Consider the following 13,809-nt stretch of genomic DNA (forward strand, 5'->3'; position numbering starts at 1 on the left):
TTCCTGTTTCATATGTTCGGCTATGCTCTCTCTATTTTTAGTTTCCACGCTGATGGAAACCCAAACATACACGCATTAAGAGGCTCTGATGTCTGTGTGTCAATCTCATGGCCCATGTCTCCTCTACTTGCAGCCGCATAATGATGTGAAGAAATATTTTTAAAAATTATTATTCAAAAAATGGTTTAATATGAAGGCAACAGGCAGAGTTACAGGCATCGCCCCAAAGCACGCAGCCTGATGGGCAGTGTAGTCCGTGCTGCAGGGAGGATGGACCCGTGATGTGTCTGTGAGCGAGGAGGGAGAGAAAGGAAAAGTAGGAGCTGTCACCGAGCAGGAACAGGAGCTGGAAGCATGTAAATATAATAATAACCACTGCAGCCAAACAGAGAGCCTGACGAGCCCAGCTGTAAGTAAGCTGTTAAGACTCGACTGTACGCTGTGTTCCTGTTTTCCTCTGAAACAATAAGTTCTGTTGGAGCCTTTCAACGTCTCTCTCTGTCTCTGCTAGCAAAGTTGACCCACACAACAAAGTAAAGCTAGTTTTCAGCTACGAGCCGACACGAACCCGACGTATCAGCCAGAGGTCCCTTTACTACGGTTCAGAGCCGCGGACCTGTTTTTTATACGCGAGGAATAGTTTCTATATGAGATCGAAGCAAAACGTGCAGCCTTACCTAATGTCCACCTACTGTTACTCATTTATATCAAGATTTAAACATGTGGCTGGTGTTGGTGTGGAGAGTAACCTTCAGTAATAGTAATAAATCACACAGCAATAGGACATTCATGTAGTTGTAAACAGCATGATAATATATGAAGTAATCCAAAGTATTCAGAATAGTTACTCTCATTGAGTAACGTAACGGAATACGTTACAAAATACATTTTAGGGCATGTAATCTGTAGTGGAATACATTTGAAAAGCAACCTTCCAACACTGTGGGTCACACACATGTATTCCTGTTTAAACTAAGCTCTGTGAGCCTATTTAGATTTAAAAAAGCATAAATGCAATAATACCAGAAATGACACCATGAAAGTGCTGACAGCAAATGAGCCAGCAGTTTGTCATGCTTGCTGTCGGTGAGTGACGCAGTGATTCACACTCACTGTGGTTGTGTTTGACTTTTTACAGGTTGGTCATGTTGCACTGATAAAGGCACAGTAGAGCACAGTAGAGCACAGTAGAGTACATCACAGGTGTTTAGGGGAAGTAAGGCTTGGCCAGGCACATGAACATCTCTCCGCTCAGGTCTGAGCCCTCTCATTGGTTAACTAAGAACACGGTGCATGTTGTGATAAAGCACATTTAAAGAGTTTGACTGGAATCAGATGCTTTGATGCTTCAAAGCTTCATGCCTGAGGCTCTGATCGCTGTGTGCAGCTCTCCTAACAGCAGTTAGACGTGTGAACAGATGGTTCCTGTTGTCAAAATCCTAAAAAACACACTGCTGCATTATTTTGCTGACAGTAAGAATAAACATGTGGACACACGTCTTTATGCATTCTTTTTATTCAGCGCACATGCAGACACACTCACCTGTGTTTGCATTTATGCATTCCTACAGTTTCACACTGATAGTGAGGACATGTTATTGAATCATGTACGTCTGCATCCTCACACTGGGATTAGTTGGTTGGCAGCTGCATTTAAAATACTGGTGAGATGTAAAATAATCCCGTTTGAGTAATTGATTCACGCGCAGCCCATATGATGCTGTGAGACAGGAACATGCATGTGCACTGCACACACGTGTGTTGTGTTGCTTTGCTTGGACTGTGCAGAGAAAGTGTTTCTGAGTTTGTGCCACACGGCTGAGCTGCTCCCCACATGGAAAAGATGAAGTTTGTATCTGTCCTGTGTGAAACTTGTATGAAAAACCTACAAGAGTGAAAACAGATATAAGATCCCTTGAAAAATTCTATAAATGAAACTTGTATGTTTTGGATACTAAAACAATAAATGAAAGTTTATATGTGGGTTTATAAAGGATGTTTTTCAGTGCAGCTCTCTCTGCAATCGTCTGCTAAATAATTTAAAAATGAATCCAATATGAGAGATCACTCACCTTATTTTCCAGCTTAGCTGTATTATTCTGTCCTGTTGTTGCATACAGACGATCTCATATAAAATAATCTCTGAACTGGAGACTCTTCCTGTGCCCACTGAAGGCTCTGAGTGTCAGTCCCACTTAATCTTTGTCGCTCTGTAATGTATTATTGCAAAGATAATCCTACAGCAGCTTCATTCATTTGCATGTGATAATTGGTTTGCATCAGCGAGTGCAGCAGGTAATTGCCAATAACCAAGTATTTGGGCTTCTCACCAACAACGAGGCGCAGACAAATAAATTGATGGTGAAGTCAACCGACGCGACTCAAGGTGAGCTTTCCACTTCAGTCTGAGCATAATGCATGCATATGTGGAGATGCAGCCTCAATCCTATCAGCACGCGTCAGACACAGAGTCCCTGCCGAGGCCTTAATTGCATCTCTCGCTAATCCCGTTGCTTGTTGGGTCCGCGGCTGCTGATGGCTCTTTACAGATGGATAATCAAAGCTCGTTGGCACTGTGCTGAACATTTCTTTGCGTTGCAGGCATAAAACCTCACTTCAGCTGAAACTCAGAGGATTCAGCTGTAACAGTGATCGTCAGTTAGCCAAAACCTCGTGGTTCAGGCAGCATGTAATTACATTTCTGCATGTGCTTTGCAAACGTGGACGCTGCATTTCGAGTACGATCCTGCGCATCAGCAGCTTAACAAAAGTCCTGTGATTGAAAATATTTAGCGTTTTTGTTCATAATTTTACACAAATGCACAAAACGTTCCTGCTAAAGCTGCTTTACCTGTCGAAGTATAATTAATAAGTACGACGGGTGCTGTAACAGAGACAGGCTATTCATCCACGTTTCCCAGTTTGTGTGTTTGTTGTTAACGTTACACAACCGTCAGCATGTCTGCATCTCTCACAGGTTTTAAGAGCTCAGGTGGGCGTAACACAGACTCGCAGTCGCACGTTTTTCATGTCGCCGTCAGAAAGAGCGAATCAGACCGAGTAACCCGAGCTGCTGATGGTTGGTTAGCTGCAGTGTTGCATGAGAGGAGTCGCCGTGCTACCAGTGCAGAGGCACAAGAAGGACACTCGGCTTTCCCACTGCGGTGTGTGAGAATGAGGTCTGTAACCCTGCAAACAGACAAATCACAAGTGCAAAAACATTAAAGCTTTTGAGACAAAGGACACAAGATTGTTTAATCAATCTGTTAAATCGATGGCTCGGGTCGAGGCTGCATCAGCACAGAGGACTGACAGCACATCAAATTCATTTAGTTTTGGGGTCTTTGTTTAATAGCTGCAGATTTTAGGTAGTACATGAAAGCTCACATCTTAACTGAATAGGAGCAGTATCATTTGTAGTTAGATCCTCATTAATCATAATGTATTGAAAGCATGTTATCAGTGCTGCAGACATAAATGAGTGTGTCACATGTGTGAAAGGTTTCCCGGGACTGTGGAGGTCTGCGTGCACCCTGCAAACTAAAAGCATACAGGATGTGATTCTCATGCTCTCTGTGGAGTTCTTGGTGAAATGTGGGAGTGCGTCATGATGTGCACACTGTGTACAAGGAGCTTCAGTTTAGCTACAGTGGGACTTTTTAAATGTTATTACACTGATCTCAGGAAAAAAGTATTTTAATGAACTGGAGACGCTTCAGATTGGATCTAACCCAGACAAACTCATCCACCTTTTCTCCGGCTGCTTGGGGTGGCTGAGCTGGGATCTGCAAACGATTCCAGCGATCAGGTGAGAGGTGGAGTGCACCACAGCACTAACACAGTGCAGACAACATGCTGACATGTCCTTGCCCACAAGGAGGCCCAAACCCAGAGCCTTCTCTCTGTGAGGCCGTGCAGACCGCTGCACCTCTGTGAAAACCAAATCACTGAAGTACGTGTGTGAAGGTTCACCCAGGTCATCGTAGTCTGAGGAGCTCGGAAAGAAAAGCGTCTGGACTTCTTCAGGTTTCTTGAAGATGTTTCATCCGAGAAGCTTCTTCAGTTCTAAGATCAACTGGTGTAGAGGAGTGTCCCCAAGAGGGTCGTGGACCCCCTATTGATCCTCTACCTAATCAAATGTGGCAAGGTGTGGAAATGGGGGTGGGTCACAATCAGCCAAGGCTTCAGTTGAGCCCACAGTAACGCGTGCATGTGAACACTGAGAGTATAAATAATGACCTGTGCACGTGTTTGATGCTACACTGAGAAGTCTCAGCAGGCGTACTGACCGAAATGTGCCGACCAAGACAAACAAATGTAATTTGTACAGAGCGGAGCTGCTTTCAGCCATGCACAGAGACAGATGCAGACACCAGACTGTCTGGCTTGTCATCATGTTGTCTTCTCATAAAGTTGTTCTTGTGAAAACCGATATCTCCCCTTGTTCACATACACCACTGCATCTATCGGGCGTCTCCGCACGCAGCTCAACACGAGAAGATGTTCTCTGATATTTCAACGCACTGGAAGTAAAATTTTACACGTGCATAAAGTTAAGGGGTTAAAATCACACAATGCTGATAAACAAATAAGAGAGAGGGCTGTTAACACATCTAATATGTACAAAGCACGGCTGCTTTCAGCCATGTGATGGATGCAGACACCATCAGACCTGTGTGGTGATATCTGCTTTTATACCTGTACCTCTGTTTATAGACGACAGGCAGAGAGTGAAAACACTCACATCTGCACGTCTGCTGGAAAGCATCACTACAGCCAGAGAGGCTTAAAGAGTGTTTAAAATGTGTTTGTGATGGAGTTGGTGGAGCGCTGCTTGTAGCCCTCTGTGTTACAGCGACCGGCCTGTGCCTGTCATTAATTTACTGTTGATGCTCCAAACCAATCCAGTTTGACCTGTCGTTGGGAAAACAGGAGCCTGGGTTAGTTCCATCACAAAGTAAATGATGTTATTCCCTGTATCTGCATGTTTCTAATGTTTTGACATGTTAAATGATGCAAAGAGCGGGGACAGCGGCCTGAGTCCACTCGATGAGTCGTCATCTTAGTTTGAACACTTCTTTAATAATCTGTGGGATTATTTTGGTGACACTGCTTTTGTAAATCAGACAACCTGACTGAACCTGATCTGAGCTTTAAATCATTTCACTTTTCCCTGCAGTTATTCTCCTTTCTTACTATCAAAGTGTGACATTTTCTCCAGTGGACTGAGTTTAGTCAGATGTATTTTCACGAACACTACAAGCAGGGCCCCTTCAGTAATGTGTAATTGTGAGCGCTGGGTGCACTGCAGTCAGTGCAGGTTAATTTCCTCAGTTTATTATGTGCTCCAGGTTCAGCTATAGTAAAATCTGTATTGGTCTCATCTACAGCATAGGAGCAGTCTGGGGTTTATAATGGACGTATACTGTTCCTATATTATTTTATTTCTACGGCGTAATAATATAATAATGTAATACTGTTATTGTACAAGTATTCATATAATACAATTCAGGTAGCAGTGCTACTTCAGCACCACAACAAGTGGCATGGACCACAGACAACGGTAAGGAAAGGTGGTGTAGGCCAGCGGCCCCCAACCTTTTTGGCACCACGGTCCGGTTTATGTGCGACAATATTTTCACGGATTTAAGGTGTCGCAGATAAATACAACAAAATAAAACCAGCACTGGTACCAAAAAAAGAAGATTTATTCATAACACACGTGAAAAGACCCAGGGAAACCGAGTTAACGATAAAAACGATTCAAAAATAACGATAAAAACGACTCGCAGCCCGGCACCGGTCCATGGCCGCTGGTTTAGGCTGTTTGGAAGCAGATCTGCAGTTGCTTTCAAGTGAAGATGATGATTATTTATATGAAATTATTTTTTTAAATATATGATTTAGAGTTGGATTAGACACAGAGTGAAACATTTTATTGACCATATATGTGTTCTTTAGCTTTCTACGAAGCCCCTCTGACATGGGCCAAAAAATAAATAAATTGTGGCCACAAAATACTTATTTGTGGCCACGTTATACCTATTTCGAGGGCACGAAATAGGTATAACGTGGCAACGAATTACGCATTTTTGGCAACAAAATGGATAACATACGCACATCATATTGATGCAATTCCTGGACAGCTCCGTAGAGACATAAGCATGAGAGTAGGCTAAACCTACACACCGTGGACAGAGACGGTATGATTGGGTTTGATTTTAGGCTGCGAATGAGCTACAAATGCATTCTGAAAAGCCTGCAATGCAAGGAACCATTATTACGGAGAGACATTTAAACAGGATACTGAGAGCCCAGTTGCTTTACAGACCTAAGCACGACCTGGACGCCAGGATAGATTTTATTGTCAACCAACTGCAAGGGCCTGGGAAGGATCACGGTTCTCGGTCAAGTGTTTCGTGCGCACAAATTAGCATTTCGTGGGCACGTTATACCCATTTCGTGCCCTCGAAATAGTATTTTGTGGCCACAATTTATTCATTTTTTGGACCATGTCATCAGAGGGGCTCCGTAGCTTTCACCCCACCTGTGTGGATAGGCTTTGGGGTTGGATGTGGTGTGAGGTGGGTGGTAGCCAAAGTTGGGGCCTGGGCGTGGGAACCCTGGCATCACAGACTGGTCTCTGGGACAGGAACCACACTGGCAGGGGTGGAACCTGCACTATCACAGGAGGTGGAGCTCTGCTGAGCAGATCTGGTTGGGCTCAGCTCTGCAGGCAAGTGTTCAGGATCCTGCAGAAGGACTGGACTCGCTCCCTTTCTGATTGAGCACTGCCATTCTGAAGGTTTTAGAAAGTGAGAAGGTGACCTCGGTGTGACTTCAAGTTAAGCTAAGAGGCAGAAGGTAAGGCTTTGACTGTTGTCTGTGCATGTACGTCAGAGAGCCTTTGTGGAGTCTTTGGATGGATCAAAGAGGGCGCTCCATCTGTGGAGTCTCAGGCGAGACTTCATCAGTCACATGGACAACGATGAAGATAGCTGGAGACGGGTGATTGGGAAGCCTGATCTAAACCAGAGTGGTGTCTGTGGTGTTTTGTTCATGAATGTCTGCATTTTGTGTTATTGAGACAAAATGAACATGATGAAGGTTAATCATGAAAGTAGATACAATTGTAACATCCTGAAGGATCCAAACAAACCAGCCAGCAATGAGAAAAGTAATAACGTGATATTCTTGGAAAATAAAAATGTATTTTCAAAGTTTCTGTGTTTGGGGAGAAGGACGGGGTAAAAATGGCGGTGCCTCTCCATGTGTGTCGTATCATAAAGAGGAAGAAAGAGATGATCATCATGTTTCAGTTCTAATGACTTCCAGACTGAAATGTGTTTCAGTCTTTTGAATGAAATATCAATCTGTGCTCCAAGGCGAAAAATCCTTCTTCCTATTGTCACGCCTTTTCTCGCAGTCCGCAGAAAGCTGATCTAAAGTGTCATTATGTGGTTTTATTATGTAATCGCAGCACTCGTTTCAGGATCCTTTTAGCAGTTTTATCCTTGAGAGTATGATGGACTCCCATGCAGAGGAAAATTCCTTTGTTCTGTATAGAGTCTATTTATGTTGGGAACAGAAGGTCCTTGAGGTGAAATGCCAAGTGTGGCTGCAGGGCTGCAGCGCCCCCCTGCTGTGCTTGAATCACTTCTACTGATAGGTAGCACCAGATGCATCATCCTCTGACTCTCTGGGGTCATAAAATGCACGGTTTAGTGGCTGGCTTCAAAGAAAGTGGAGAAAGGCCTGTCAGAAGGCATGAAGAACATCTCCCATTAAACCCTTTTTCAGAAAGTCTCTTGGGGTAAAAAGATATTTCTGAACTCCTCAGATGAATTGTTGAGAAGAAAGCGAGGTCATCCTGTGTGAGAGAGAAAGGAGCAGCAGGAACTCGTACACAAGTCCAGTAATAAAACACATCTGACAACATGTTCAGCTGCTCTGAGAGAGAGCAGTCAAATCAAAGTAGAGCAACGTGTGCAGCATTTGACATTTTTTAACGTTATCAATATAACTTTGCAAAGACGAGCTAGTTTATTCGCTGCTGCCACGCTCTTTGCTCTCTTGTATCACGAGGATCTGAGCGAGTTCCTGGACAGCAAACAGCAACCTCTGGGGCTGAAAACACTCACGCCAACACAACGCTGCCAACAATGCAGCTCCTCTAGGCTGGCCTGAACGAACGAGTCGATCCCAAAAGACCTTCTTGTAAAAGTGTCCAATTTTAGAGGAGAAATAAACACGCTGGCAGCCTGGTTGCGCTCTATTACTAATTTCCCCTTTCATAGCAGCTACATAGATGCGATTTTTTAATACTGCATTAAGGCTTAAACACAGACTATTAGAGCTGTGGCACCTTGGAGTGACGCGAGGTTGCAGCTTATCTGCTTTGCTAGATAATTCCGGTTGTTGTGCTATCACACGGTTTATCCTTAGTGCCAGTTATCCATAAAATAATATGACCTGTTGAGCAATGCATTGTACTGAGACACACCATCCAATAAGTCTGTAGGTCTACTCCAGTTTTGCTAACTGCATGATACTGCTGTAACTAGCAGGAATATGCACCTGTGCAGCAGCTAGCAGTTTATGAGTAGCTTGCTAATGAAGCTTGCTAGTGTTAGCTGACTTAGCACTTCACCATCTGATGGGACGTTGCAAACCAGTGGGTGATGTCATGGGTGGCTACATCCATCCTTTACATACAGTGTATGGCCCAGAGTAGCACAGTGTAATGCTAATCATCCTCCTCTCTTATGACAAGGGCACACTACACTTCCTCCACACTCGCCTCATCTGTCTCGTCTTCTTTCTGCTGGATGCTAATGAAGGATCTGTCACGTCTCTGGTTTTTGCAGCACCTTGATCGGCCTGTCTTTTTGGACCAGTAACCTCTCTGCACCTCCCTGCAGTTTCATCGTATCTATTTTGGCACATTTTGTTCTTTTGGTGCACTGTTTAATGAAGCAGCCGGGCCAAAGACGGGGAACAATTTCAAGATATGATTGGAGCAGCCAGGTGTCAGGTAAGAAAACCCCCACGGCAGGCTGTACTACCTGTTTTTACTGAGCCGGGAGAAAAAGAAAAGTCCATGCTGGCCTGCTGGGAATTCGCTCTGTTGGCCAGATGGCCGGTCTTGCCTGAGTACAACAGAAAATGACAAACAGCAGCACCAAAATAAACCGAAGCTTCGTTATTAAAAAGAACTTTGTGTTTTTTACCGTGTTGCATTGAACTGGAGCTGAGAAAGACGTACGCGTAAACGATTGGAGACGCTGTGTATGCACAACTTGGCTTAGCCAGGGGCTAACCCACACGTGATGTATATTTTTCTGTTAGGAAGTCTGTGTTCTGTATTCTGTGGATAAGTGCCAGCGTGTGCATCTATTATCAAAGCAACAAATTTCAGAGAATAATGACAACACCATATCCCAGAGGCTCCATGTCAGTTCCTTCAGTCGCTGTCAATCCGGATGAAAACACTTACAATAACATCATCGAGTCCCTTGTTAGCAGAAAAAAGAGGAAAAACACACAGACTCACATTCATGCAACAACAGCAGCACCAGAGATTCCTCTGCTGTTGTGAACGTGATCTCCCCGAGCACGACCACCTCAGGTGTGATTTTGCAGTACGCAACATAAATGTCAAATATTATCTCGTGTAATATCTGCAGCAGCAATTATGTCTATTTTTAGGTGAAGTGGTACCTGCTTCTGCTTAAGAGGCCATCATTATTCTGCACAGCTCCTCAGCTGGGTTGTCACTCTTTATAAATTGTTACCTCAGTGGATCTCCTGAGAAGCTGCCCTTACTGCTTGATTGACACACACACACACACACACACACACACACACACACACACACACACACACACACACACACACACACAGCGGTAAAAGCTTTGTGGCTTGGCTGTCAACTTTTATGTGAGTGTTAGCTTTTATGCACTTTTCCTATTACTTTAGCCTTGAAGCAAAGTGACGCCCCATCTGCAGATTATGCTGCTGCTGATAATTATGGCACAAACATTAAGAGGTAAAATGATTTACAACCATTTAATCACTGAGGTACACTCAGAGGTGGGTAGAGTAGACCAAAAATGTACTCAAGTAATAGCAGCACTACCTCAACATAGTTTTACTCCAGTAAGAGTAAAAAGTATTTAGTAAAAAAGGCTGTGAGTACTGACTGATCATAAAATCTGATTTAATGTTTAAAAATGAGAAAATCAGACAGACAAAAATATAAAGTTAAGTACAAATATTGGTATTTTAAAGACTGAAAAGCAAAAATATATATCGATATATATATATCAATATCTATCTATAGATAGATAGATATAAAAAAATAAAAACCTTCAGAAAGTTGGATGTGGGCTAAGCAGTGATTGGTTTTCCATACTGACCTTCAGATCAGAGGAATGCTGGATGATGATGGGTGGAAGAGCCCAATAATTCAGGGTGCAAGATGCTAGCAGGCAAGGCATACATGGAACGCCATAACCAAGTGGCCGGCATAGTGTACAGGAACATCTGTGCCGAGTATAACCTGGAAGTCCCGAGGTCAAAATGGGAGACGCCCCCAAGGGTGGTGGAGAATGACCGAGCTAAGATCCTGTGGGACTTCCAGATACAGACGGACAAAATGGTGGTGGCTAACCAACCGGACATAGTGGTGGTAGACAAACAGAAGAAGACGGCCGTAGTGATCGATGTAGCGGTTCCCAATGACAGCAATATCAGGAAGAAGGAACACGAGAAGCTGGAGAAATACCAAGGGCTCAGAGAAGAGCTCGAGAGGATGTGGAGGGTGAAGGTAACGGTGGTCCCCGTGGTAATCGGAGCACTAGGTGCGGTGACTACCAAGCTAGGCGAGTGGCTCCAGCAGATCCCGGGAACAACATCGGAGATCTCTGTCCAGAAGAGCGCAGTCCTGGGAACAGCTAAGATACTGCGCAGGACCCTCAAGCTCCCAGGCCTCTGGTAGAGGACCCGAGCTTGAAGGATAAACCGCCCGCAGGGGCGTGCTGGGTGTTTTTATATATATATATATATATATATATATATATGTTAGGGGTGCAACGATACACAAAATTCATGGTTCGGTTCGGTACTTTGGTGTCACGGTTCGATATTTTTTCGATACAAAAAAATGTTCATGATTTTTTAATTTGTCATTTATTAAAATTATAAATATATATTTTAACTCAAAAGTACAGTTTTTAAATTTAATGTTGCTGAAACAACAAAGTAATAAATAAATAAATCTATCTGATGGAGAAATCACTCATCTTTGGAAAAGAGAGTTTATTACAGAGAAATGTCTCTTTCCAAAATAAAAGCTCTACTATACGCTTCTTCTGGGCTATATTCTCAGCAGCATATTAAACATATCAGGTCCCCATAAGGAGAATCCTGTGCTAACAGCTGTCTAAATGACTCGGGTAAAGTTTGTAGCATGCTGCTTGTTGTTTTTGTCTGCTTCCACTTGTCTTTGCACTAGGATGCTGTCGGAGTAAATGTGCAGTCATATTCGTTGTGTTCCTACTAGTGCTGTCAGCGTTAATCTGAAATGACCTTAACGCCACAACACGGCAAATCTCCGTTAACGAGCTACCGCGGATCGCCCCGTGCGTGGGGCTGGACGGCGTCAACATGTTAACGAGCTAACTGCGCTAACGCACTAGCTCCCACCATGTAATTGAGCATTGCGTGGCACATCCGACATACTGTTTTACTTTAGTCCATGACACGCTTACCTTCAGGGTCATACGTCACATGAAGACCAAAATAATTCCAAACGCCAGATCTGAATGAGGGTGGGGGAGCTTCAGTTTGCCATGTTGCAACGAGCTTAGCTTCTGTCTCGCTAGCTTGCCCTGCGCTCAGTGAATCTGCGTTTGACTACTCCGCCTAGGCTGCACTGTCGAGCGCAGATCCACTGAGCGCTCAACACAGACAGCATCGTCAGAAGGAAAGTTGATAAAATAAATTAAAAAAAATGTTGTATTGTTCCATACATATGTGTACCGAACCGAAAGCACTGTATCGAACGGTTCAATATCGATACGAGTATCGTTGCACCCCTAATAGATATATATATGTATATAAATATATATATATATAAATATATATATATATATTCATTCATTTCATTTCATTCATTTATTTGTTCATTTTCAGGCACAACAAATACCTATATTGAACATAAAATGCACAAAACAAAAAACAAAAATTGCCTGAAAAAGGAGTGGGACGAAGAAAACTTATTAAATCCCACCCCTATACTCACTCATCAACAAAAAAACAATAATATATATACACACACACACACAGTGGAACCCCGACTTACGAATATCCCATAATGAAAAATTCAAGTTATGAAGGCACTTAACGGCAATATTTCTGCCCGTGTTACGGCAAAATGTAACGAAATCCGATGGCTCTGATTGGCTGAGCCCACAATGCCCACAATGCCTTGCAAATCATGTGACAACCCCTTGGCTTTCGTACTTGCGCTTCGCTGTTCCACTTGAACAACGTATTGTTGTTGCAGTTAGCAATTAGCCTGTAGCCTATCGTTCACTCAAAAGGCGCGATGGGTGCTTCGACTTACGAAAATTTTCGACTTACGAAAGACCCTCGGAAACGAATTAATTTCGTAGGTCGGGGTTCCGCTGTGTATCGCTAGATAGATAGATGGGTGATGTTAGAAGAGAGTAAAGTACTTCCAGTGACGTTCATGGTCTTTACTTCTCCAACAGGCTCAGCAGATAGAAAAACATTAAAGTGTCATTTTGACATAAACTGCAGGTTTGTGTCTGTGTCTCCATCTTTGGTTAAAAAGTGTCTAGTAATCTAGTAAAACTACTCCTGAAAGTATTTTTTTCCCAAAAGATTACTCAAGTAAATGTAACTGAGTAAATGTAATTAGTTACTACCCAACCTCCTCCTAACTCCTTCACTAATCAAAGCACAGACTGTAAATATCAAAGTCCCAGTGACTATGATCTACGTTTCATTATTCTGTGAAATGTGAGTTGCAGCCTAAAAGTGGAGGTTGTGATGGAATAGCAGAGCCAATCAGGAACAAAGAAAATGTGAGCTTGGCTCCGGTCTCACCTGTTCGTCCTGTCAGGCCTCTACATCAGTAACAAAGGCGACTGCTGGAATTCGTTAATCACGCCCTGCCACGGTACATGCACGGCTATAAATATTCTCTCAGGTTTTTAATTAGGCTTTGATCTTGTTAACAATCAGAGGCGGGACGCGGCACCTTCCGCACAGCTGACCGCTTTCGCCGCTCGGCTGCGAGATGACCTCTCCAGGGGCGCGTAGAGAGAAAGAGTGGATCTTATTCTTTCTTTCTATTTCCTGCATGAGTGGATCTGAGCACGAGCTTTGGTCTGCTTTTGTCTTTCCTCTCTCATCTGCTCCCGGCCTTACGCTTGACATTTCTTTCCCATATAGGTCAGTCTGCATAGGACACAGAGGGGAGGGGAAACAAACAGGACACCAGGACAACAACGAGAAACAACTATTTAGGCAACCTGCAAAGTTACGTGCCACCAAGGAAAAGATGCTAATTACCTCTACTCAGAGGAGGATCCACGCTTCGTTTTATTTCTCGCCTCCACAAACCTCTGCGCTGGTTAATTAGGAAATGAAGGATCATGTTCTTGTCTGTTCAAGAAAAAATAAATGAGAGACAGAAGCACACAGAGGTTTCTTGATTACACAGAGGTATCTTTTAATAGAATAGGACCTGAAACGAAGACTTGATCAAATGTGATTAGC

At 43.4% G+C, this 13,809-nt stretch overlaps 1 long non-coding RNA gene across 1 annotated transcript; it reads right to left on the reverse strand.

The window, feature by feature from the left end:
* Nucleotides 1-1,602: 1,602 nt before the first annotated feature.
* Nucleotides 1,603-12,304, reverse strand: LOC309691525. The gene is made up of 3 exons (XR_014272041.1): nucleotides 11,772-12,304; nucleotides 2,073-3,189; nucleotides 1,603-1,885 (listed from the first exon to the last, which is right to left on the reverse strand). It is a non-coding gene; the product is annotated as an uncharacterized lncRNA (long non-coding RNA).
* Nucleotides 12,305-13,809: the final 1,505 nt, after the last annotated feature.

The sequence above is a fragment of the Aulonocara stuartgranti genome (genome assembly GCF_965226115.1).
Source record: "Aulonocara stuartgranti genome assembly, chromosome: 16".
NCBI classification, from domain to species: Eukaryota; Metazoa; Chordata; class Actinopteri; order Cichliformes; family Cichlidae; genus Aulonocara; species Aulonocara stuartgranti.